The sequence below is a fragment of the Microcaecilia unicolor genome, chromosome 6, assembly GCF_901765095.1.
Source record: "Microcaecilia unicolor chromosome 6, aMicUni1.1, whole genome shotgun sequence".
Classification (NCBI taxonomy): Eukaryota; Metazoa; Chordata; class Amphibia; order Gymnophiona; family Siphonopidae; genus Microcaecilia; species Microcaecilia unicolor.
The window spans coordinates 344767133-344795121 of NC_044036.1; the positions used below are offsets into that span (position 1 = coordinate 344767133).

Consider the following 27989-nt stretch of genomic DNA (forward strand, 5'->3'; position numbering starts at 1 on the left):
TGTCTCTTTTCACTCTATCTGATCTTTTCTCCACATATCTAGTGGTTTCTGCTCCCTGGATCTGATTTTTGCTCCCCCTGGGTGTCTCTTTTCCCTGTATCTGATCTTTTCTCCACGTATCTAGTGGTCTCTGATCCCTGAATCTGATTTTTGTTCCCCCTGGATGTCATTTTTCCCTCTACCTGATCTTTTCTCCATGTATCAAGGTGTCTCTGCTCCCTTAATCTAATTTCCGCTGTTCCTGGATGTCTCTTTTCACTCTACCTGATCTTTTCTCCATGTATCAAGGTGTATCTGCTCCCTTAATCTGATTTCCGCTGTTCCTGTATGTCTCTTTTCACTCTATCTGATCTTTTCTCCACGTATCTAGTGGTCTCTGCTCCCTGGATCTGATTTTTGCTCCCCCTGGATGTCTCTTTTCCCTGTATCTAATGTTTTCTTCACGATGTCATTTTTCCCTCTACCTGATCTTTTCTCCATGTATCAAGGTGTCTCTGCTCCCTTAATCTAATTTCCGCTGTTCCTGGATGTCTCTTTTCACTCTATCTGATCTTTTCTCCACGTATCTAGTGGTCTCTGCTCCCTTAATCTGATTTTCGCTCCCCCCTAGATGTCTCTTTTCCCTGTACCTGATCTTTTCTCCACCTATCTAGTGGTCTCTGCTCCCTGTAGCGGTCTCTAGGGCTGCTGCCGGTAATTGCTGCCGCTGCAGGCAGGGGGCAGCCGCGAGTGCTGGATCTGGAGCGCTCGGGTGAGATTTGCTCTGGTTTCTGTACCGTTTGCACTTTCTCCTGCGCTGGTCGGAGGTTAGTTTGGAGCTGCCCCGAAACTTCTCGTGGTCGCCATTGGAACCGGAAGATGTGCCCCGGGGGGAGCCGGAGTGCCGCTGGGACTCGTCCTGTGCCAGGTACCCTCGGATCCAGCCTGTTGCCCTTTGCTCTCTGCACTGCCTGTTGTGTAGGGCGAATCCAGGCTAAGGGGCAGCAACGTCCCTCTCGGAGAAAGGAGCTGCCTTTACCGTGCTGGGAGCTGGGGGGGGGGGGTTGGCAGTACTGGGGTTCGGGTGAATAGGGTAATGTGCAGTTTCTGTAGTGTAGGGGTGCAGGGATGGGGAGTTGGGGTTTCTGCTTGGGAGGTGTCGGTGTCTTGGTGTGTGTGAGGGGGTCATGGGGGTTTCATGGTTTTGTGTGTGTGTGTGTAAGGGGGGAGCATATGGTAGTGTCGTGATTTTTGTGTGAGGGGGGTATATGTGGGTGACTTGATCTATGAGTGTGTGGGGACCGGGGAGCCACTGAGGTGTCAGGGTTTGATTGTGTGTGTTTGGGGAGGGGGGTATGTAGGGGGTTGTGGATTGTTGGGGGGTTTATGACAGGGTCATGTGTTATAGTGCATGGGAGTGCTATGGTTTGTGTGTGTGGAGAGAGAGAGAAAGTTCTTGAAATTCCTTCCAGGTCTCTCCCTCTTCCCCCATATTGTCAATGTCGGATTTTGCTGTTTTGAATCAAGTGGGGGCCAGGGTAAAGGGAAGGACAGTGACTTGCTGGCACTGCCATAGCACCACCTGTGGGGTTTGCCTTGGGTGAATCTCTTCATAAAGACAGTTAATAAAGCTTGATTCATAAATACATAGTGAGTTGTTGGGGGCTTAATGAGGGGTTATGAACCTCTTTCTCACCTACCTAATGCACAAAATCCATACTGGGCCAGATCAATGGCCCATCTACCGGTAGTCCAGTATCCTGCTTCTAGCAGTGGCCAATCCAGGTCACAAGTACTTGGCAGAAACCCAAATAGTAGCAACATTTCATGCTGCCAATCCCAGGGCAAGCAGTGGCTTCCCCATGTCCATCTCATTGGATTTTTCCTCCAGGAACTTGACCAAACTTTTTAAAAACCCAGATATGCTAACCGCCATCACCACATCCTCTGGCAACAAGTCCCAGAGCTTAACTATTCTTTGAGTGAAAAAAATATTTCCTCCCATTTGCTTTAAAAGAATTTTCATGCAATTTCATTGAGTGTCCCCTGGTCTTTGTACTTTTGAAACAAGTAAAAAATCGATTTACTTCTATTCGTTCTACACCACTCAGGATTTTGTAGACCTCAATCATATCCCCCCTCATCCGTCTCTTTTCCAAGCTGAAGAGCCCTAACCTCTTTTGCCTTTCCTCATATGAGAGGTATTCCATCCCCTCTATCATTTTGGTCTCTCTTTTGAACCTTTTCTAATTCCACTAGGTGAAGTTGCACCATGGAGCGATACAGAGCCATTATAATATTTTTGTTCTTATTTTGCATCCGTCTCCTAATAATTCCTAGCATCCTGTTTGCTTTTTTTTTGGCTGCCGCTGCACACTGGACAGATGATTTCAGTATATTGTCTACAATGGCAACTAAGTCTTTTTCTTGAGTGCTGACTCCTAAGTTGGACCCTAGGTAGGATCAGGTAACTATGATCAGATTATTCTTCCCAATGTGCATCACTTCCATTTGTCTACATTAAATTTCATCTGCCATTTGAGTGCCCAGTCTTCCAATTTCCTAAGGTCTAGGTGGAGGAGTAGCCTAGTGGTTAGTGCAGTGGACCTTGATCCTGGGGAACTGGATTCAATTCCCACTGCAGCTCCTTCTGACTCTGGGCAAGTCACTTAACCCTCCATTGCCACAGGTAGAAATTACATACTATGTAAACCACTTTGAATGTAGTTGCAAAAACTACAGAAAGGCAGTATATCATCCCTTTCCTGCAATTTTTCACAATCTGTATGCGTTTTGACAACTTTGATTAATTTTGTGTCATCTGCAAATTTAATCACTTCACTCATCATTCCAATTTCCAGATCTTTTGTAAGTATGTTAGGAAAGCACCAGTCTCAGTACAGATCCCTGGCGCAGTCCAGGGCCGCCGAGAGACTGCCCTCTTGCTGCCCCGCCTCCCGAGGTCACCGCCGCCGCTCCCCCCCCCCCCCCGAGGTCACCACCACTCCCCCCTCCCCGAGATCGCCACAGCCACTGCTCCCCCCCCCCCCCGAGGTTGCCACTGCCACTCCGCATTCCACCCCCCCCCCCAAGGTTGCCACCACCGCTCCCCCCCTCCGTCCGCCACCAGGCTGGGCCCCCTGCATTGAAATCGCAGTCTCACCTCTGTGAAAGCAGCGCTGCAAGCAGCAGAACGCCTCCCTTTGGCCCTCCTTCCCTCCTTGTGTCCCGCCCTCGCGGAAGTTATGTCAGATGAGGGCGGGACACAGGGAAGGAAGGAGGGTCAAAGGGAGGCGTTCTGCTGCTTGCAGCGCTGCTTTCACGGAGGTGAGACTGCGATTTCAATGCAGGGGGCAGACGGTTGACGACGGAGGGCGGGTGGGACTGCGGTGCCAGGCCCCCCTTGGAAGCCCTGGCCCGGGGAATTTTGTCCCCCCTGCCCCCCCATCTCAGCGGCTATGGCACAGTCCATTATTACCCTCCTCCATTGAGAAAAATGACTATTTAATCCTATCTTCTGTTTTCTGTCCAATAACCAATTCTTAATCCAAAGAAGGACATTTCCTCCTATCCAGTGACTCCTTAATTTTTCTCAGGAGTCTCTCATGAGGTACTTTGTCAAAGCTTTCTGAAAATCTAGATACACTACATGAACCGGCTCACCTTTATTGACATGAAGCAAAGTGGTGAGGCAACACTTCCCTTGGCTGATCCCATGCTGGCTCTGTCCCATTAAACCATGTTTGTCTATGTGTTCTGTAATTTTATTCTGGGTTTCCACTTTTATGCCCATCACTGAAGTCAGGCTTCCCAGCCTGTAATTTCCTGGATCACCCCTGAAACCCTTTTTAAAAATCGGCCTCACACTGACCACCCTCCAGTCTTCAGGTACTACAGACAATTTTAACAACAGGTTACAGGTCACTAGCACCAGATCAGCAATTACATGTTTGAGTTCTTTCAATACTTTGGGGTGTATACCATCCAGTCCAGGTGATTTCTCACTCTCCAACTTGTCGGTTTGGCTCAGTACGTCTTCTAGATTCATAAGATTTCTTTCAGGACCTCCTTATCACCCCTGAAAACCATTTCTGGTATAGGTAGATCTCTTGCATCTTCCTCCATAAAGACCAAAGCAAAGAATTAATTCAATCTCTCCGCTATGAGCCTTGTCCTCCCTGAGTGCTTCTTTTGCTCCTTCCTGATCTAATGATCCCACAGGCTTCCTGAGTTTTTGTCTCTTTTAGCCTTCTTTATCAATGCTTTGCATCTGGCTTAATAGTGCTCTAATAGCCTCTTTCACTTCACTTCACTTTTAACCATGCTTGCTGTCATTTGCTCTTTTTTTTCACCATTGTTTATATGTGGAATACATCTGATCTGGGCTTCCACAGTGGCATTTTTAAACAACATCCACACCCTGATTTAAAGTCCTAACCTTTGTGGCCGATCCTTTCAGCTTCTTTTCTACCATTTTCCTCATTTTGTTATAGTCGCCCTTTCGAAAATTCAAAGTTGCTACAGTAGATTTCCTTAGTGACTTCACTCCAGATAGCTCAAATTTACATAGTAACATACTAAATGACAGCAGGTAAAGACCTGTACGGTCCATCCAGTCTTCCCAACAAGATAAACTCATTTTACATGGTATGCGATACTTTATATCTATATCAGAGTTTGATTTGTCCTTGCCTTTCTCAGGGCACAGACCATAGAAGTCTGCCCAGTACTGTTCTGAAGCTAACGTCGAAGCCCTTTAAAATTTACACTCTAGCCCATCTCTGTCTATTCAGTCACGATCAGGGCATAGACCGTAGAAGTCTGCCCAGCACTGGTTTTGCTTCCCAGTTACTGGCGTTGCCACCCAATCTCCACTCAGCTTCTGTGGCTCTATTCCTTCTAAACAGGATTCCTTTGTGTTTATCCCACACATGTTTGAATTCCATTACCGTTTTCATCTCCACCACCTCCCGCGGGAGGGCATTCCACGCTGATCATAAATTTGATCATGTTATGATCACAGTTTCCCAGCGGATCCAACACTGTTACCTCTCGTACTATGCCCCGCATTCCTCTAATGACTAGGTCTAAAACATCTCCCTCTTCTCATTGGTTCCTGGACCAGTTGCTCCAAGAAGCAGTCATTTATTATATCTAGAAATTTTACCTCCCTAGCGCTACCTGATGTAATATTTATCCAATCAATATTCAGGATAATTGAAATCACCCACTATTATAATGTTGCCGAATTTGCCAGCTTTCCTAATTTCTGTAAACATTTGTTCATCTATCTTCTGTGTAGGTGAAGTTTGGGGGGGGGGGGCATCCTCATGTCCTAATGTGCCCAAATTTTGAATATATTCTATGGATAATCTGCTCATTGCTTCCATATCGCTGGTGAAATTTGCTCTAAATTTCCCAGCAGAAAACAAATTCCAGGGCAGTGGCGTAGCCAAGGGTGGGCCTGGATGGGCCCAGGCCCAACCACTTTGGGCTCAGGCCCACCCAGTAGCAGCACACCAATGATGTGGCTGGTAGGGATTACCAAGCCTCACCAGCTGAAAACTCCCAACATCTGTCCCTCCTACATACCTTGCAAATAGCAGATCTTCGCCTGCGGCAAGCAGCGACTGATACATACTACTCGCACCGGCCCCACAGCCTTCCCTCTGATGTATTCCCGCCTATGTGGAAACAGGAAGTTGCATCAGTGGGAAGGCTGTGGGGCCAACGTGAACAGTGTGTATTAGTTGTTGCTCACTGCCGGTGAAAATCTGCTATTTAAAAGGTATGCGGGAGAGGGGGGATGTTTGAGAGACCATATGGCATGCAGGTGAGAGAAGGAGAGACTAAATCACCTGTAGGATGGGGCAGGGTTCTTCTGCCCACCCATCTTGGGCCCAGGCCCACCTAAAATTGAGTGCCTGGCTACGCCCCTGTTCCAGGGTAACGGAACTTGTAACTTAGCTGTACTTCTAGCGGCAGATTGTCACCGCTGTACATGAAATGGCTAGTTCCTCGTGTTTACACACCACCTGAGCACAGACTTTTTCAGAATACCAGCCTTTTTGCAATTCATTCTCCTTCCACACATGTGTGAGTGGCGGCTGTTTACTAAAAGTGTTTCTGTTTGGCACACGCGAGTGGCGGAGCAGATAAACGCAAGGGGCATTCAGATGGGAAGGAAGCGTCCCCACTTATAATATTAGCCCCATAGAGGCACTGAGCACAGTCTGTGTATCTTTTAAACACTGCTGCAGGGGTTTAAAAAAAAACCACGTTGCCACAGCTGAGCAATTCACCAGTTTATTTTCCGTTGCTAGAAAATGAAATATGTCGTCTTTGGAAATGTGCATTTCTTATGCTTTGTTCAGCTCAGGAAGAAATGCACTTCCGTTTCTCTTTCTTTACTGTTCCGTGGCTTACAAAGTTCGGTTTCTTGGGGCTACCATTTCTTTTTTTGATGTAGTTATTTATAATTTGCAGTTTCATATTCTTTACTAGATGTTGTTTGTGTTTTCTGCGGGTAACTGAGGTCAGGGATTCTGTGTAGAAATTTGTAATGGTCTCATTTCTCAAGCGGAGGTAAGTTGGTTTTCTAGAATGTTTCCAGTGCTGACTCCTCATAGGTAAAGTTGATGCAACTTGGTGCTGGTACGATATGTTTGGTAACTTATCTGGTTTTATTTTTAGATCCTTCACACTTAGAGAAATTTCTTTTTGGGAAAGTCTTCACTTACGCATTCTGGGGTGAAATGAAGTTTTCTATGTTTTGCGATATAAAGGAATAGTGGTTAAAGTTTTAATTTGTGCCTGTAAGAGACAGATAATTACACTGAGATTTATGTGGGCTATTTCTTCTGATGTTTTCTCCTTGAAATGCACTGGAATGTTGGTATTATTATTATTATTATTATTATGTTGTTTGATAATGTTTAAAAATAAGAAATGATCTTGTAATCATTCTCAGAAATTAAAAAAAAAGAAGTTAAATAAAAAAGAAACAATGAATATACACAATTAAATAAATCACAAACAGTTAAACTAAACCAGACATATTTCTATGTTCCTTCTGGCAGTGGAGAGAGTTTGTTGCTGTCACTGATGAGACACCAGAATTTGAGCAGAATCTTTTCTACATAGTAACATAGTAGATGACGGCAGAAAAAGACCTGCACGGTCCATCTAGTCTGCCCACGATAAACTCATATGTGTATACCTTACCTTGATTTGTACCTGTCTTTTTCAGGGCACAGACCGTATAAGTCTGCCCAGCAGTATTTCCCGCCTCCCAACCACCAGTCCCGCCTCCCATCATCGGCTCTGGCACAGACCCCGTATAAGTCTGCCCTCCCCCATCCTAGCCTCTCAACCACCAACCCCTCTTCCCCCCCGCCACCCAATTTCAGGTAAGCTTCTGTGGATCCATTCCTTCTGCGTGTTAAGTTCTTTCTGCTCTGCACCTGTTGTTGGGGGAGTTTCATTGATTGGTCTAGGAATGTTCCATGCGAATGACTGATTATATTTTATCAATGTATTTTCAAATATATATATATATATATGGATAATGTCAGACTGTTTCAGTCACCAAACGGACAGATACTATGGGCTCGATATTCAGCCAGTGGCAGACAGTGTGTTTGCTGTCCGTTGCCGACGTTAAACCTGGGTATTCAACGCTGAGCTGTTTCCGGCTACTGGCATCGAATATCCGAGTTTATTGTGGCTGCTAAAAAGTTAATCAGCTGTTCGAATATTCATCGCTAATTGGTTAACGTTTTAGCGGTCAAAGATGGCCCTGCTTTTTAAGCGGATTCAGCACCGTTACCTCTCGTGCTAGGCCCCCCATTCCACTAAGGACTAGATCTAAAATGGCTCCCCCTCTCATTGGTTCCTGGCATAGGAGCCAACTTTTCAAAATTATTGGGGGTGCTAAACCCAATGAAAATAACCGCTCCCTGGACACATACAAGGAATTTTCTCAATATTGGGAGTGCTCCAATGGTTCCTGGACCAGTTGCTCCAAGAAGCAGACATTTATTTCATCTAGAAAGGTTACCTCACCGGCACTCAGTTTGGCACTTATTATGTTCACCTAACTGACTATGTTATGTGATGTAGTCGGTTAGCACCTGGCCTCTGACCAGGAGGTAACCAGTTCTCTCTCGCTGAATATCCACAGTTAGGCACTTAAACACTATTTAACCAGCCGGGAGCCATTCGTAGTTTTGGATATCGGATGGTATCTGTATATTTGTGGGCTGGGTTGGGGGGAGTGAGGACAGGCCAAAAATGTGTCCGAATAGCTGTGATAGTCAGCTGATATCTGGATACGTTACTCATTTAGTTGAGGCCCTGTTGAATAACAGATCAAAACTAAACAGATATTGTCAACGCAGTCCCTATAGTATCCATATATACGGTGTCCGTAAGTTTTCCAAACAACCCAAAACTCTACTGCAGCAGAAACTTCTGTCTGAAATTTGAGGCCTTTCTGAGTACTTTATTTGTCAACAGGATGAAGCTCCAGCGCATTGAGCTCGCAAAACAGTTGAGCTCTTAATTAATGAAACCCCAGAGGTCGTTGAGCCGACAGCTCTGTGCCAAGTTTGAAGAAGGACACTTTGAACACAAATTATGAATTAATCAAGAAAAAAACCATTATACTAATGTACTTTGAAAGGTCAGACTAAATGTTTAAACAATTGCAAAGTATTTTGAAACTACGTTAACGGGTCCCTTTTTCCGGACACGTGAAATAATCAGGGACCGTTATCTGTATAGATAGCAGGGCTGAATCTACAGATTAAGTTAAACACCACTGCCAGCATTTAACTTAATGTGGTGACCATGCTGGCTGACAATTTACCCATCTGTACGGCTCATAACGCAAGATTGGGCAAAAGATGGGATGAAAAAGCAGAAGCTGGCTCAGGGCACCACAGTCGCTTGAGCTGGCCTGGGGCCAATATCCCACTTCCTGACACCATCACCTTCCTTTGCCCCAGTGGTGTGCTGGTAACTTTTTAACAACGGGCTGCAATTTGGAGGGGGGGGCTCAGGGGTGGTCTAGAGGTACAACACATTCCTCTCTCCCCCCCCCCCCCCCCGTGCGGACGTGCTAGGCATATCTTTGCTGACAGGGATGCTGAGCCCCGCCAGTCAAATAAATGGACTGTCGCCACTCACCAGTGCTTGTTTCTGGCTCGGAGCATGTGCGAGAAGCCCTGGCATGATGCTCAGAGCTGGAAGGCAGCAGGAAGTGGTGGCAGGACTCGGCATCCCTGCCAGCAAAGGAAAAGGGAGTTCAGGAGAGGACTCAGTTGGGGGAGAGGCTACTTTAACATCCAGCTCCCCAAATTCTTAAAAACTTAACAAACGGCTGTTGAGCCGGTACGAGCTGGCTCCAGCACACACTGCTTTGCCCCCTTGGAAAGAGTCATCGGGAACTCAGTACCTTGTTCTTGCTGCTGCCTCTTTCTCTACTAAGGGTTTCCATAGTCTCCTGAACTGCCCACACTATGCAGGTCCTGTTTTAGGGAGAAACTGGCACAGGAGGGGGCAGTAGTAGGGAAGTTCCTGCTCACTTTCTCCTCCTGCTGGTGGGAATGGTTAGCGCAGTCCGTAATTGAAGAAATTAGAATTTTCCACCAGCACCAGTAGCTTTGACCCACCCTTTCTTCCCCTACAACATACAAGCTGGAGACCTCTGTTTTCGAGACTTGTCCAAGGTCTTTCTGGAACAGTTCTGGCCCCACTAATGGATCGCTTTTCTCCATGTGCATCCGGCTGCTCTTATCTTAACTAAAACTCATCTGCCACTTTATTGCCCCTCTCCTTAAATTCTATGAAACCCAAGCACCGGATATCATGACTGATCAGACAGTAAGGAATTGAGAAACGGAGAAGCCACCCCAAGACAAAGGAGGGGTAAACAGCACAGAACAGCACTTCTAATCTGAAGCCCCTTACTGGGCAGACTGGATGGGTCCCTGCTGACATTTACTAGGTTACTATGGAATCCCTCCTTGTCGTGGGTATAGTAACATAGTAGATGACGGCAGAAAAAGACCTGCACGGTCCATCCAGTCTGCCCAACAAGATAACTCATATTTGCTACTTTTTGTGTATACCCTACTTTGATTTGTACCTGTGCTCTTCAGGGCACAGACCGTATAAGTCTGCCCTGCACTATCCCCGCCTCCCAACCACCAGCCCCGCCTCCCACCACCGGCTCTGGCACAGACCGTATAAGTCTGCCCAGCTCTATCCTCGCCTCCCAACCACCAGCCCTGCCTCCCAACCACCGGCTCTGGCACAGACCGTACAAGTCTGTCCAGCACTATCCCCGCCTCCCAACCACCAGTCCCGCTTCCCACCACCGGCTCTGGCACAGACCGTATAAGTCTGCCCAGCACTATCCCCACCTCCCAACCATCAGCCCCGCCTCCTGATCTTGACTAAGCTCCTGAGGATCCATTCCTTCGGCACAGGATTCCTTTATGCTTATCCCACGCATGTTTGAATTCCGTTACCGTTTTCATTTCCACCACCTCCCGCGGGAGGGCATTCCAAGCATCCACTAACTCTCTCTGTGAAAAAATACTTCCTGACATTTTTCTTGAGTCTGCCCTCCTTCAATCTCATTTCATGTCCTCTCGTTCTACCATCTTCCCATCTCCGGAAAAGGTTCGTTTGCGGATTAATACCTTTCAAATATTTGAACGTCTGTATCATATCACCCCTGTTTCTCCTTTCCTCCAGAGTATACATGTTTAGTTCAGCAAGTCTCTCCTCATACGTCTTGTAACGCAAATCCCATACCATCCTCGTAGCTTTTCTTTGCACCGCTTCAATTCTTTTTACATCCTTAACAAGATACGGCCTCCAAAACTGAACACAATACTCCAGGTAAATCTTATGGCCAGCTTTACTAAGATGCAGAACGGTGCTAGACTGCACTAATACTGTCAGTACTCTTATTAATAAAATGATACCTGTCCGTGCGTACAGACATAGAAGCTTCTTTTAGGGTGAGCAAGGAATCCCACCCACTGCACCTATATTTGTAACCTGTCTTGAGCTCTGGTTTGGAATGCAGAATAATCAACTTTAAATCTAGTCATATCTGCCCAGTTTCCTTTTGCAAATAACTCAGGGCTGGCTCTACCACTAAGCACACTAGGCACCTGCCTGGAGTGCAGGAATGTCAGCAGTGCGGCTCTGGTGTGATAGGGCAGTGGCACTTTAAAGCAACCCATGTGGTGTGGGGCCTTTCAGCGCTCGCCCATTCTCAAAGCTTGCCACATCCCACCCTTCTTGACAGGAAGTTTGCATGAGAAGGGAAAGGACAATGGCAGGCCCTAAGCAGGGGCCTATACCACGCACGGTACTTTTTAGAGATGCAATACTCCCAGGCAGAGATAGGGGGAGGCGGCAGATGTGGTTGCAGACTCAGATGAAAGGGAAGAAAGAAGTTGGGGAAGGGATGAGAGGGGAGATGCTGGACACAGTGAGGAGGGCTGTGACTGTGACATTATAGGTGCTAGAGGATTTACAGAGGAATGGTGAGCAGAAATTGCATTGCCTTTTCATACCCACCCTACTACATGGACAACTTCTGCAGAAGGAAAGATTCTGTGTAGTTGAAATTTATTTTGTGTGTGTGAGTTGGGGGGGGGGGGGGAGAGCAGCACAGAGCCAGAGGTGGCACCCTAGACATCCTACTGTACTTCACATTTTGAATGTATCCTGTTGAGAATATACTCTTTGCTTCCACAATGTTGCCAAAAATTTGCTCTAAATTCCCTACAGAAGGAAAGATGCTGGCCACTTAGAAGGAGGGCCAATGGAGGGAAAGGGGAGATGCTAGAAACTTGAGGAGGGGGCTAAGAAAAGGAAGAGGAGGAAAAGCAAGGGGAAATTCTGGATCCTTAGAGAGGGGAGGGCTAGGAGAGGGACTAGGGAAAGTAAGGGAAGATGCTGGTCCCTTGGGGAAGGCTAGGGGTGGGGAGATGCTGAACATATTAGGGGGGAGTAGAAAAGGGAAGGGGAGATGCTGGACCCTTGACAGGGGTGCTAGAGAAGAAGAGATTCTGGACACTTGGGAGGGAGTAGGAAAGGGAATGGGAGATGCTAGATCCCTGGGGATGGTTCAGAAAGGGATGGGGATGTGCTGGACACATTATTATTATAGTCTTATATCCCGCAACTACCAACCAGTTCAGTGCGGGTTACAATCAAGATGATATATGTATTTTCTTGAGGAATTCTTCAATAACACAACAAAGCATTTCAGAATTTCAACAAACCATAGCGACAATTAATTCAGATGATATCTTCTAAACAGCAAGGTATCCAACATCTTTCTAAATAAACTATAATTTTTCAGTTGCCTAAACCGAAAACATGACTGAAAATTAAAATAATCTCTCAGCTGATTCTGAAACCAGGTAGGAAAAGGATTTTGAGCTAATTTCGGTGCTGTAACTGAAATTTGTTTTTTCCTTTATCTGAAAGATTCATAGTTCTCCATCTACTACGTGAGATTGGGCTCCTTAATGTCAGGAACATTTCTTTACTCCAGGAATTTATTCTAGAGCATCATTGCTCCATTTTTGACATAATGAAACTTGGTTAAAGTCAGGAGAGGAATCTTACCTTGTTCAGTCCTCACCCCCAGATCTTTCCTATCTGGCCAAATATAATTTCAATCAACAGGGAAGTGGCGTTGCTCTCTTATTTCATAAATCCCTACCAAAAGTTGAGATTACATCTTCAGTTGCCGTACTTTGAGGCACTTTTGGCTTATTTGGATTTCTTAGAACACTTTTTGCTGGTTTATTGTCCTCACTATAAATTAAGTGGGTTGGGATCAATTAGCATAACTTTATTGGATGTCTCCTCATGTGTCTCTAAACTAATTGTTCTGGGAAGCCTTAATATTCATTGAAGACCCACCTCGTACTTGTAGGGAAAACTGAATTTCTTCATTTTACAGATGTTTTGCACATTGTTCTGGTGGGCAAACTTTGCAGGCTCCTTGTTGAAGGCTTCCTGTTGGACGTCCTGTCGGCTTCTACTTCAGCCCCTCTTTCCTGGACTCTTTCCATTCACCTCTTACTTTTTTTTGTATTTTGCCTGCTTCTCCTGATGAAAGCGTAGTAGTAACAAGAAACTTAGAGTCTTGGGATGTTGGCTTGGTTGCTGCTACTTGTTCAGCTTTGCTAAAACCATCTACTTCTTTAACATTAGAAGATAAATGTGCTCATTTTCAAAGCCTCTTTGTGGAATTCCTCTCTCTTGCGAATGCTTTGAGTGTTATCATCAGTCTTGGTTTCATCATGACCTTTGCCTGCTTAAAAGGCTGAGAGGACCTGGCGATGTCCTTTGGTTATGTAGAGGACAGCTGCGTAGTTATCGTAATAGTATTAAATAGGCTAAAAAGAAATATTTTTCTAACCTTATTAGAATGAGCACTAGTTCATCGAAGAAACTCTTTAGTCTTATATCTAACTTGGCCTCTCTTGTTGTTGTCTCCTCGCAGACTCCAGATCTTGATGCCAGAGCTTAACTTTTTGTACATAAGGTTGGACACCTTTCTCAGTCTTTTTGTGGTCCTAGCCCAAATAGTTCTGCTTTTAACAACGCTTCACTTTTTTACCTTTCCAAACTTATTAATGACATGTCTGAAGCAACATGAATTCTGGGTCCTATTCCAGCTTATCTTATCAAAACCCTGGTGGAAGGGCTCTTTCCTTCTGTCCTTGACATCATTAGTGCTAGTCTCTAGCTGGAAAGATGCTATTGTTCAAAATCAAATCTTGGTCCTCACACTGCTGCAATATTCTGTTTGTTACTAAGATACAGGATAGGGTTGCTCTTCTCCAGTTTAAGTCTGTCCTTACTAAGAGAAATGTTCTCCATTTCTGAGAGTTCCGATTTTGAGAACATCACAGTACAGAAACTTGCCTGATGTTTCTGGTTAGTGAAGTACGTCAATTTCTGAATTCCGTAAACTATGCCATTATTATTTCACTTGACCTATCCACAGGTTTGACTTAGTAAATCAACCACTAGCTTTTTTTCCAGACCGTCTGATCTCAGTATGGTTGCCACTGTTTGACTGCCTGAGCATTTAGAGGGTATACCAACTCTTTTCGACAGAAATTAACTACTGGGGTTCCTCAGGGCTCTGTATTTGCACCAGTGTTGTTCATTCTCTAGGAATTACTCCTTATTTGTTTGCAGACGATACATAACTACCCTGTGTTGTTGATACTAATGTTCTTGATGTACAACTGCTGAATTATGGCTTTGTCATCACGTATTGCTCAATGACTAGAACTTAAACCACCTTAAGCTCAGTCTTGAAAAATGTGTTGCTATATGGGTTACTACCTTAGAACCTCATGTTGATGGTTATGCCCTGACTCTTCAGATCTTAGTCTTTGATCCTCACCTTGGCCTTTGATGTACAAATTTACTTAGTTAGAGGAGCCTGGGGGGGGGTTCTTGGTTTTTTTTTTTTTTTTTTGGTACAGTAGGGTAACTTAGGTCTCTGTTAGGTGAGTTATTCCTCCATTGCCCTAGGTACAAAAAACTTAGGGACGCTTTTACATAGCAGAAGTAAGCCCAATGCTTACTGCTCGCTCTTTCGGGACTACTGCCGGCCCAATGCGGCTACCAGCGGTAGTCCTGCCCTGAGTGCTTGCCATTTCCAAGGGAAAAAGAAAACCCCCAGAAATGGCTTGCGTGGTGATAACCTGGTGGTAATCTGGCATTTCTGTGCTCTGCCCAGTTACCATGGGGTTAGAACAGGAGCCCTTTTCACCACCTCAATGGGTGGTGGTAAAGGCTCCCTGTCGCACGGCCATGCGGTAAGAGTTCTCTTACCATATGGCCATGTGTGCCTGGGATGTTTTTACCCACTGCGTCAAAAAGGGCCCTGGTGCGTGGGAAAAACGCGCCCCCCCCCCCCCCCCCCCCCGGTCATAAGCAAAGGGCCCTTTTTCCCGCAGTTTAGTAAAAGGACTCCTTTGATTGTGAGTCCACTAGAGACAAAGTACCTGCATATGATACATGTAAACCACTGTGGTTCTACCACAGAAAAGCGTTATATCAGGAATCTAATAAACATAATAAACATTGGTTGATTGTTAGTCGATTGGACTATTGTAATATTCTTTATAATAGTATCCATCTATCTGCGCTGAAGAAACATCCAGCTGTTATTGTATAATTCAACCTTTTGACTATGTCTCTTCTCTTCTAAAGGAAAGCCATTGGTTGTTGGTTGCCTGTAGAGTAAAATTGAAGCTACTTATCCTTGCTTTTAAGGCAATTAAGACCAGTCTGCTGGCATTCACTTTTGAATGTGTCGATTCCTCACACTTTAGTGCGTCTTCTACGTTCCCAGGACAATAATTTTTTTTATTCTACCTCTGTCAAAAACATATCATGAAATTACTCTGAATTTTGCATTCTACGTTTTAGCTCTATTACCATGAGATCCAACAGATCTTGGGACAGAGGCTTCTTCGACCAGGTTCACAGCAGGTCTTAACAGCTACTACGTTTCTGTGGCGTTTGGGCTTGAGGTTTGCAGTGGAGCCGCTAGACTTTTCTTATTCAGAAAAAAAATGTTTTTTTCCTACCTTTGTTGTGTGAGTGTTGCTTTGGTCTTAGTGTCTCTTGTCTGCTTTTCCTTTTTCTTAACTCTGTCCAGAATCTCCTGTTCTTTTGACCTTTCTTCTCTATGTCCACCACCATCTTTCTTATGTGTCTTTATCCGTCCTATCAAGTGTCTCCCCTCTGTGTCCCTGTCCCTATGATCCCTCCAGAGCCAGGATCTGTTTTGTGCCCCTCTTCCTCCTCATGACTAGATTCCCTCATTTCTCTTCCCTTCCTCCTACACTCCCTTTGACCCCCAATCCATCTTTTGTAGTCTGGCATCTCCCTCCTTCCCTCTGTTGAGCCAGCATCTCTCCCCCAGTCCAGTCTGTGTGTGTGTGTCTCTGTCTCTTCCCTCTGCTCTCCCCCCCCCCCCAGTCCAGCATCTGCCCCCTTTTTTCCACCTCACCTATGCTCCAGGTCTCTCTTACCTCAGTTCCCCCACCCCCAGGTCTCCCTGTGCCCCCGCTCTGCTGCTCTTCTAAATGCTGTGGCATGTTGTGGCAGAGGTATCACCGAAAACTATTCTTGTCTGATGGGCCCTTTTGTCTACCATGTGCCTCCCACAGGAAATTGCATCAGAGCGGTGGGACATGGCAGAAGAAAGGCCCCGTTGGATAGAGAGCAGCCTTCAATGCTGTGTCTGCCATGACAGAGGTCAAGGTGGAGAGATCCTGGACCCAGACCCGGGCACGGGATTGTGGGGGGGGAGGAGAGGCAAGTAAGGGAGGTGGCAATTTCAGATGGTCCCTACCATTGGATGGCCCTGGGCATTTTACTGGGCTTAATCAATGGTAGCTCTGGAACTCATTGCCGGAAGGCGTGGTAAAAGCAGTTAACGTAGCTCGGTTTAAAAAAAAAGAGGTTTGAACAAATTTCTGGAGGAAAAGTCCATAAACTGTTAAGGTAGACCTGGGAAAAGCCGCTGCTTATCTCGGAGATTAGGCAGCATGAAATCTCGCTCTTCTTTGGGATCCTGCCAGGTACTTGTGACCTGGATTGGCCAGTGTTGGAAGCAGGATACTGGACTAGATGGACCTTCTGTCTGACCCAGTGGAGCAACCCTTTCTGTTCTTCTGTAAATCGCTGTGATGTTTTAATGAACAGCAGAATATAAAGATTTATAGAAAGTAATAGAAAATTGAACTGCTCACATACTTTAAGGCTGTCCTAATAGGAAGCTCAATATGCCAGTATTTAAAAGAAAAATTCCTCTGCTTTCCACTTGTATACAGTATTTGTTTTAACGCTGTAAATGATCAGAGCCCAAAGTGTACTGAGAAACGTCTGCCTTTAACTCTTCTGTCTGTACCTTGGGATAAGCCCGTGAAGCATTTTAATGGTCCCAGGAATAATCTGTACCTACATCCTTTTCCTGCTTTTTCCCTCCTCTAGGAAATGTCCTAACAGATTATTCCACATTAAGCAATTAAAGATGTGGATCTTTTTACTTGACGAACCTATTTTTATTCTATTCTGTCTGTCATATTTTGATCTGATTTGGTTTTTCTATTGTGTCTTGCTCGGACATTTTAATTTGATGGAGTTCATAACAGTCGTAACACTTGTTTATTTTTGATGCGCTAAGTTTATTGCTGTCTGTTATGTAATGTGTGTTTATTTTGCTGTTATACATTGAGTGCATAGGGCAGTAATTCCTGAAGTAAACATGATTATTATAGCCTAATAAAAAATAGATGTATCTGTCCTTCCTCTGATCTTCCCACCCAGTCCCTTTTCTAACTCTCCTGACCTTCAAACCCTTTCCACAGCTTCCCAATCCTGACTTCTAAATCCTTTCCACTGCTTCCCGTTCCTGACCTCCAATCGCTTCACTTTCCACAGCTTCCCATTCCTGACTTCTAAATCCTTTCCACAGCTTCCCGATCCTGACTGCCAATCGCTTCCCTTTCCATAGCTTCCCATTCCTGACTTCTAAATCCTTTCCACAGCTTCCCGTTCCTGACCTCCAATTGCTTCCTTTTCCTCAGCTTCCCATTCCTGACTTCTAAATCCTTTCCACAGCTTCCCGTTCCTGACCTCCAGTCGCTTCCCTTTCTACAGCTTCCCATTCCTGACTTCTAAATCATTTCCTCAGCTTCCCATTCCTGACTTCTAAATCCTTTCCACAGCTTCCCATTCCTGACCTCCAATTGCTTCCCTTTCCTCAGCTTCCCATTCCTGACCTCTAAATCCTTTCCACAGCTTCCCGTTCCTGACCTCCAATTGCTTCCTTTTCCTCAGCTTCCCATTCCTGACTTCTAAATCCTTTCCACAGCTTCCCGTTCCTGACCTCCAGTCGCTTCCCTTTCTACAGCTTCCCATTCCTGACTTCTAAATCATTTCCTCAGCTTCCCATTCCTGACTTCTAAATCCTTTCCACAGCTTCCCATTCCTGACCTCCAATTGCTTCCCTTTCCTCAGCTTCCCATTCCTGACCTCTAAATCATTTCCTCAGCTTCCCATTCCTGACTTCTAAATCCTTTCCACAGCTTCCCATTCCTGACCTCCAATTGCTTCCCTTTCCTCAGCTTCCCATTCCTGACCTCTAAATCCTTTCCACAGCTTCCCGTTCCTGACCCCCAATCCTTTGCCCCCTCCTTCCTCATTCTCTGCCACTGATCTTTTTCATACCTTCCACCTCACTGTGCCAGCTGGAACCAGGCCAGTTACTGACAGTTCTTCAGGTCTGAGAAAGTGTGATGCCAACCCACAACCATCATTTTCACGGTAGGATGGAGATGGACTCGGTTTCCCCAGGTTTTGCAGTGGCCAGTGGAATATACAGCACTGACTGCCAACCCCTCGGAGAAAGTAGTATAATTGCTGTGTTAGTCCACTTTAAAGTGGGGGTAGCCTACTCATTAATGTAGTGGACTGAGAACCAGGTTCAGTTCCCACTGCAGCTCCTTGTGACTCTGGGCAAGTCATTTAACCCTCCCTTGCCCCAGGTACAAAATAAATATCTGTATATATTATGTAAACCACTTAGACTGTAACCACAGAAAGGCAGTAGATCAAATTCTATCCCTTTCCCTAAAACAAAACCAAAGAGAGGAAAATAAGAACAGCCATACTGGGTCAGACCAATAGTCTATCCCGTTTCCAAACAGTGGCCAAGCCAGGTTGGCCACAGGATGCTGGGCTTGGTGGACCTTTGGTCTGTCCCAGTATGGCAATACTTATGTACCTGGCAGAAACCCAAATACCCAAGAGGGGCTCATCTGGGATTTGAACTCAGAACCTCTCACAGCCTAAGTGAGAATCATACCCCTAGACCAACAAGCCACGGAAGATACCTTCATTGTTGGACTAACAATATATTTTTTGAGAAGCTTTCAAAGGCAGAGTCACCTTCTTCAGGTCAGATATGAGCAAGAAATGACTATCAAAATATATGTAGTGCAAGATGAAAAGCATTCCAATGACTGTTACTTCAGAATTCTGGCCTGCCCTCCAGCTCCCCCCATCACACTCCCCTGCTACTGAATCTATACACTTGGATCAAGGCCTTCCTTCCTTGTACCTATGGGACTGAGAAAATGTTTGTGAACCTCCTAGGGATGTTGCACAGTTTATACTCATAACAAGGCTTGATAAGAGAAAAGGATAATCTCACTGGATAAAATAATGCAGACAAAAAGGATATATTTTGATTATTTATGCAACAAAAAGATTCAACAATAAGTCGTAATGTGAAAACAAAGCAAAAAAAATGGATAATCCTTGGTACTCAGACACTTGGGTAATGCTGAAAAAGTCCTGTAGATCATTAGAAAAACATTAGAGGAAATATAAGGATGACATTTCCTATTCTAATTGGAGAGAAAAGATGAGACAATATAAGTTGGCCATTAAGGAAGCAAAAATACTTTATTATGGGACCGTTGCTTTTTAACATACTTATAAATGATCTAGAGATGGGAATAACTAGTGAAGTAATTCAATTTGTTGATGACACAAAGTTATTCGAAGATGTTAAATCACAAGAGGATTGTGAAAAATTGCAAGATGACCTTACAAGACTGTGCATCCAAATGGCAGATGACGTTTAATGTGAGCAAGTGCAAAGTGACGCATGTTGGAAAGAGGGACCAGAATTATAGCTATGTAATGCAAGGTTCCACTTTAGGAGTCACCGACCAAGGGATCTAGGTTTTGCCGTTGATGATATGTTGAAACCTTCTGCTCAGTGTGCTGTTGCGGCTACGAAAGCAAATAGAATGTTACTTATTATTAGGAAAGGAATGGAAAACAAAAATGAGGATGTTATAATGCCTTTGTATCACTCCACGGTGCGACCGCACTTCAAATACTGTGTGTAGTTTTGGTCACTGCTTCTCAAAAAAGATATAGTGGAATTAGAAAAGATACAGAGAAGAGTGATGAAAATGATAAAGGGGATGGGACGACTTCCCTAAGAGGAAAAGTGAAAGCAGCTAGGACTCTTCAGCTTGGAGAAAAGACGGCTGAGGGGAGATATGAAAGTAATGAGTGGAAAGGAATGGGTGGATGTGAATTGCTTGTTTACTCTTTCCAAAAATACTAGGACCAGGGGGCACGCAATGAAGCTACAAAATAGTATATGTAAAACAAATTGGAGAAAATATTTCTTCACTTAATGTGTAATTAAACTCTAGAATTCATTGCCAGAGAATGTGGTAAAAGCAGTTAGCATAGCGGGGTATCAAAAAGGTTTGGATAATTTCCTAAAAGAAAAGTTCATAAGTCATTATAAGTCTACCAGTTCAAATAACCACTATCTACAATGACTCAGAAATATCTCCTACCAACCTTCTTACCCTCCATGCTCTTCCCATCTTCTCCTTAATCGCTCCACCGCCTTACCTATCCCTATCCTTTTTCTCATACCTCTTCTATCCCATTTACTCCTTGTTCATTTGTCCTATCACATACCCCCTTTGTTGATTCGTTTACTATAGATTGTATTCTCTTGTTACTATGTAAGCCGCATTGAGCCTGCGATGAGCGGGAAAGCGCGGGGTACAAATGTAATAAATAAATAAATTATTAAGATGGACTTGGGAAAATTCACTGCTTATTTCTGGGATTAAAATCTGTTTTACTCTTTTGGGATCCTGGCAGGTACTTGTGACCTAGATTGACTTCTGTTAGAAACAGGATACTGGGCTTGATGGACCTTCAGTCTGTCGCAGCATGGCAACGCTTACGTTATTCAAGATTTACCACACCTTGACTTATTCGGACAGGGTACTGATGATCCCTGAGTCTATTTAGCCTTCTGCTGAAAAGTTGGCTCAATTCTTTTCAATCTAAACTTAATAACATTAGAAATTCATTTAGTTCAATATACGGACTGAATTGGTACACAAGCTTTGAGAGAGAATGATCAGTTAGAGGAAATACCAACTGATAGACTTTGAGCTAACTTTGCCCCAGTCTCATCAGATTTAGTATTGAAGAACATAAGAATAGCCATACTGGGTCAGACCAATGGTCCACCTAGCCCATTATCCTGCTTCCAACAGTGGCCAATCCTGTTCACAAGTACCTCGCAGAAACCCAATTACTAGCAACATTCCATGCTACCAATCCCGGGGCAAGCAGTTGCTTCCTCCATGTCTGTCTCAATAGTAGACTATGGGCTTTTCCTTCAGGAACTTGTCCAAACCTTTGTTAAACCCAGATATGCAAACCGCTGTTACCACGTTCACCTTAACTATTCGTTGAGTGAAAAAATATTTCCTCCTATTTCTTTTAAAAGCATTTCCATGTAACTTCTTTGAGTGTCCCCTAGTCTTTGTACTTTTGGAATGAGTAAAAAATCGATTAACTTCTACTAAACCACTCAGGATTTTGTAGACCTCAATCATGTCTGCCCTCGTCCGTCTCTTTTCCAAGCTGAAGAGCCCTAACCTCTTTAGCCTTTCCTCATACGAGAGGAGTTCCATCCCCTTTATCATTTTAGTCTCTCTTCTTTGAACCTTTTCTAATTCCGCTATATATTATTTTGAGATATGACGACCAGAACTGAACGCAGTACTCAAGGTGAGATTGCATCATGGAGCGATACAGAGGCATTCTCAGTCTTACTTACCATTCCTTTTCTAATAAGGAAACTTCTGTGAAATTGATTGTTTGTTTGCTGAATTAATGTATGTTTTTACAGACTGTTGTAAGCCACATTGAGCCTGCCCGTGGGTGGGAAATTGTGGGATATAAATGCTATAAATAAAATAAATAATTCCTGGCATCGTGTTTTATGTTTTGGCTGTTGCCGCACACTGGACAGAAGATTTCAGTGTACTGTCTACAACGACACCTAGATCTTTTTCTTGGATGCTGACCCCCAAGGTGGACCCTAGCATCAGGTAACTATGTTTTGGGTTATTCTTCTCAATGTGCATAACTTTGCATTTGTTCACCTTAAATTTCATCTGCCATTTGGATGCCCAGTCTTCCAATTTCCTAAGGTCTTCCTGCAATATTTCACATTCCGCATGTCTTTTAACAAGCTATTAATTAAAGGTTGCTCCTTGGATATGTTGATCTTTTTATCTAAAAGAAGTACCTTCAGATATCTTACAATGGCTTACTAGTTTTGTTAAAATAATCTTGTTGGAGGGATCTTATCCTAAGGACATCACTAGAATTGTGCTTATCGCGATACCAAAGAACATTGGGGACAGATCTGACTATCTCATGAATACTAACTTTTGGAATTTATTGTCAATATACCTCGCTAGATCAACATCGACATTGCTGCCTGGATGTCCAACCGCCACCTGAAACTGAACATGGCCAAGACCGAACTTCTTGTCTTCCCACCCAAACCCACTTCTCCTCTCCCTCCACTCTCTATCTCAGTTGATAACACCCTCATCGTCCCCGTCTCATCTGCCCGCAACCTCGGTGTCATCTTCGACTCCTCCCTCTCCTTCTCTGTGCATATCCAGCAGATAGCCAAGACCTGTCGCTTCTTCCTCTATAACATTAGCAAAATTCGCCCTTTACTCTCTGAGCACACCACCCGAACTCTCATCCACTCTCTCATTACCTCTCGCCTTGACTACTGCAACCTACTCCTCACTGGCCTCCCACTTAGCCATCTATCCCCCCTTCAGTCATAGTAACATAGTAACATAGTAAATGACGGCAGAAAAAGACCTGCATGGTCCATCCAGTCTGCCCAACAAGACAAACTCATATGTGCTACTTTTTGTGTATACCCTACTTTGATTTGTACCTGTCCTCTTCAGACCGTATAAGTCTGTCCAGCACTATCCCCGCCTCCCAACCACCAGCCCCGCCTCCCACCACTGGCTCTGGCACAGACCGTGTAAGTCTGCCCAGCACTATCCTCGCCTCCCACCACCGGCTGGCTCTGCCACCCAATCTCGGCTAAGCTCCTTAGGATCCATTCCTTCTGAATAGGATTCCTTTATGTTTATCCCACGCGTGTTTGAATTCTGTTACCATTTTCTTTTCCACCACCTCCCGCGGGAGGGCATTCCAAGCATCCACTACTCTCTCCGTGAAAAAATACTTCCTGACATTTTTCTTGAGTCTGCCCCCCTTCAATCTCATTTCATGTCCTCTCGTTCTACCGCCTTCGCACCTCCGGAAAAGGTTCGTTTGTGGATTAATATTTTTCAAATATTTGAATGTCTGTATCATATCACCCCTGTTTCTCCTTTCTTCCAGAGTATACATGTTCAGGTCATCAAGTCTCTCCTCATACGTCTTGTAATGCAAATCCCTTACCATTCTCGTAGCTTTTCTTTGCACCGCTTCAATTCTTTTTACATCCTTCGCAAGGTACGGCCTCCAAAACTGAACACAATACTCTAGGTGGGGCCTCACCAACGACTTATACAGGGGCATCAACACCTCCTTTCTTCTGCTGGTCACACCTCTCTCTATACAGCCTAACAACCTTCTAGCTACGGCCACCGCCTTGTCACACTGTTTCGTCGCCTTCAGATCCTCAGATACTATCACCCCAAGATCCCTCTCCCCGTCCGTACCTATCAGATTCTCCCCGCCTAACACATACATCTCCCGAGGGTTTCTATTCCCTAAGTGCATCACTTTGCATTTCTTCGCATTGAATTTTAATTGCCAAACCTTAGACCATTCTTCTAGCTTCCTCAGATCCTTTTTCATGTTTTCCACTCCCTCCCGGGTGTCCACTCTGTTGCAGATCTTAGTATCATCCGCAAATAGGCAAACTTTACCTTCTAACCCTTCGGCAATGTCACTCACAAATATATTGAACAGAATCGGTCCCAGCACCAATCCCTGAGGCACACCACTACTCACCTTTCCCTCCTCCAAGCGAATTCCATTTACCACCACCCTCTGTCGTCTGTCCGTCAACCAGTTCCTAATCCAGTTCACCACTTCGGGTCCTATCTTCAGCCCTTCCAGTTTATTTAAGAGCCTCCTGTGGGGAACCGAGTCAAAAGCTTTGCTGAAATCTAAGTGGATTACGTCCATAGCTCGTCCCTGATTCAATTCTCCTGTCACCCAATCAAAGAACTCAATGAGATTCGTTTGGCACGATTTCCCTTTGGTAAAACCATGTTGTCTCGGATCTTGCAACTTATTGGCTTCCAGGAAATTCACTATCCTTTCCTTCAGCATCGCTTCCATTACTTTTCCAATAACCGAAGTGAGGCTTACCGGCCTGTAGTTTCCAGCTTCTTCCCTATCACCACTCTTGTGAAGAAGGACCACCTCCGCCGTTCTCCAATCCTTCTGAACCTCGCCCGTCTGCAAGGATATGTTAAACAAATCTTTAAGAGGACCCGCCAGAACCTCTCTGAGCTCCCTCAATATCCTGGGGTGGATCCCATCCGGTCCCTATCCACCTTTAGCTTTACAAGCTGTTCATACACACTCTCTTCCGTGAACGGTGTTCTATCCACTTCAATCTCATTTATACTTTTTGCAGTCCATCGTGGTCCTTCTCCAGGATTTTCTTCTGTGAAAACAGAACAAAAGTATCTATTTAGCAAATTTGCTTTTTCTTCATCATTATCCAGTCCGTTCAGAACTCTGCTGCACGTCTTATCTTCCGCCTCGACCAATATACTCATATCACCCCTCTCCTCAAGTCACTTCACTGGCTTCCAATCAGGTACCGCATACAGTTCAAGCTTCTCCTACTAACCTACAAATGCACTTGATCTGCGACCCCTCCTTACCTCTCTACCCTCATCTCCCCTTACGTTCCTACCTGTAACCTCCACTCTAAAGACAAATCCCTCCTTTCAGTACCCGTCTCCACCACTGCCAACTCCAGGCTCTGCCCTTTCTGCCTCGCCTCACCCCATGCTTGGAACAAACTCCCTGAGCCCATACGCCAGTCCCCCCCCCTGCCCATCTTCAAATCATTGCTCAAAGCCCACCTCTTCAATGTCGCCTTCGGCACCTAACCACTACACCTCAGGAAATTTAGACTGCCCCAACTTGACATTTCGTCCTTTAGATTGTAAGCTCCTTTGAGCAGGGACCGTCCTTCTTTGTTAATTTGTACAGCGCTGCGTAACCCTAGTAGCGCTCTAGAAATGTTAAGTAATAGTAGTAGTAACATATTTACACTCCTCAGCATTGTTTTCGGCTAGTGCATAGTATGGAGACCCTGTTAATCAAGTTGGTAATGGAAATAAGGAAATATTTGGCCGTGGGAAAGAAGGTAATTCTTCTGCAGTTGATATTTCTGCAGCTTTTGATGCTGTAGATCACTCTCTGTTGTTGAGTAGATTAAGTGAGATGGGAATTACAGGCAGGGTCTTTAATTGGTTCATAGCATTTTTGAAAAATAGAACATGTGGAGGGGAATTTTCGATATGATGTCCAAATGGAAAAATATACGTTTATCGGAAAACATTTAAAAAACAAAGTCCATAATGGAAGAAAAAAATTAAACATTTTCCAAAATTCAAAAATACACCAAATAAAAGTTTTAAAAGAGAATGTACCGAAAACTTCCTAGACTTTTGGAGATCGATGTTTCCGCAGATCGAAAATACACTATGCAAAACGTGCTATACTGGTCCCTGGGTCAAAAAAATGTCCTGAACAATGGCAGATCATTCCCTCCACATGCAAAACATGCATATATACCTCCTCACGTGGAGAAACGTTCCTCAAAATGCCCAGCTATGTCTCTGAGAAGGGAACCAAATTTCTCTGTGGAAGAGAAGGGAGAGTGGGATATGCTGCACATGGATGGAAGGGAAGGGAGAGGGGAGGGGACATGCTGCACATGGATGGAAGGGAAGGGAGAGGGGAGGGGACATGCTGCACATGGATGGAAGGGAAGGGAGAGGGGAGGGGACATGCTGCACATGGAGGGAAGGGAAGGGAGAGGGGAGGGGACATGCTGTACATGGAGGGAAGGGAGAGGGGAGGGGACATGCTGCACATGGAGGGAAGGGAAGGGAGAGGGGAGGGGACATGCTGTACATGGAGGGAAGGGAGAGGGGAGGGGACATGCTGCACATGGAGGGAAGTGAAGGGAGAGGGGAGGGGACATGCTGTACATGGAGGGAAGGGAGAGGGGAGGGGATATGCTGCACATGGAGAGAAGGGAAGGGAGAGGGGAGGGGACATGCTGTACATGGAGGGAAGGGAGAGGGGAGGGGACATGCTGCACATGGAGGGAAGGGAAGGGAGAGGGGAGGGGACATGCTGTACATGGAGGGAAGGGAGAGGGGAGGGGACATGCTGCACATGGAGGGAAGGGAAGGGAGAGGGGAGGGGACATGCTGTACATGGAAGGAAGGGAAGGGAGAGGGGGACATGATGCCCACAATTGGAAGAAAGAGGGAGCAAATGCACATGGATTGAAGAGAGGGGAAGCAGTGGCGTTCCTAGGGTGGCTGACACCCGGGGCAGATCGCCGATGCGCCCCCCCCCCCCCCCCGGCGAAAGGACCCTCCCCCCCCCGGGTGCATTTTTACCTGCTGGGGGGCTGCCACGCACCTGTCGGCTTCGCTCGTACCCTGTTCCGGAGCAGAGGGAGCACGGAACGAGCGGAGCCAACAGGCGCGTTGCACACACCCACCGCCCCCCCCCCCCAGGAATGCCACTGAGGGGAAGAAGAGGACAAGTAGATAGATTTGGAAGGAGGCAGAAAAATGGAAGAAAGTTGAAAGATCAATGCTAAAGATGGATGCAGAGCAGGAAGTAACATACGTAGTAAGATAGTAAGTGACGGCAGATAAAGAACTGAATGGCCCATCCAGTCTGCCCAACAGTCACATTCATTATCAATTCAAAATTAAATCAACAATAAACATGAGGGAGATGAAAGTGAAAAGAAGGTGACTCAGTACTAGAGGGTGAGAGAAAGGGAGAATGAGGGGTAAAAATCATACATGGGTGGATATAGAGGCAGAGAAGAGAAAAATGAAAAAAAAGAAACATAATAAAAGGAAAGGTCAATGCCGGATGGATGTAAAGAAATGGAACAACAAAGCTGGAAAAAATTTAGAAGACTGACACAAATAGTGGAACAAACCGGGACCAACCCAATTAGAAAAGCACCCAGTGAACAAAAGTTAAAAAAAGAAAAGTATATATTTTTATGTAATACTTTTTAACGATTGGTATGTGTCAGCTTTGGGAAATGTACCTCTTTTTCTATTTTTGAATTTAAAGAAGAAAATGCATTTCTGTCTGTCTTTTACCAGTATTTTCACTGCTTGTAGAGTTTGACATACTTGGGGGTCTCCATTTCAGTTTTTGTCTACATGTTTTTTGTGGTCCACTATTTTGTATGAGGGGAGGGTCTGTCCCTGTTCTGCATGTCTGACTCAGGAGAAGGATTCTGCTAAAACGTAGCGTCTCTAACATAGTAGATGACGGCAGAAAAAGACCTGCACGGTCCATCCAGTCTGCCCAACAAGATAATTTCACGTGTGCTACTTTTTCTGTATACCTTACCTTGATTTGTATCTGCCATTGTCAGGGCACAGACCGTGTAAGTCTGCCCAACACTAGCCCCACCTCCCAACCACCAGCCCCGCCTCCCCCCATCGGCTCTGCCACCCAATCTCGGCTAAGTTTCTGAGGATCCCTTCCTTCTGAACAGGATTCCTTTATGTTTATCCCACGCATGTTTGAATTCCATTGCCGTTTTCATCTCCACCATCTCCCGCGGGAGGGCATTCCAAGTATCCACCACTCTCTCTGTGAAAAAATACTTCCTGACATTTTTCTTGCGTCTGCCCCCCTTCAATCTCATTTCATGTCCTCTCGTTCTACCGCCTTCCCAACTCCGGAAAAGGTTCGTTTGCAGATTTATACATTTCAAATATTTGAACGTCTGTATCATATCACCCCTG

General features: G+C 45.1%; 1 protein-coding gene across 1 annotated transcript in view; it reads left to right on the forward strand.

Annotated features, from left to right (window-relative positions):
- Positions 1 to 333: 333 nt before the first annotated feature.
- GCGR (glucagon receptor) overlaps positions 334 to 27989 on the forward strand; it is a 109127-nt gene continuing 81471 nt past the window's right edge. The window contains exon 1 of the mRNA XM_030205156.1: positions 334 to 907. The gene's annotated coding sequence lies outside the window, so the exon portion shown is untranslated. The remainder of the gene's footprint in view (positions 908 to 27989) is intronic.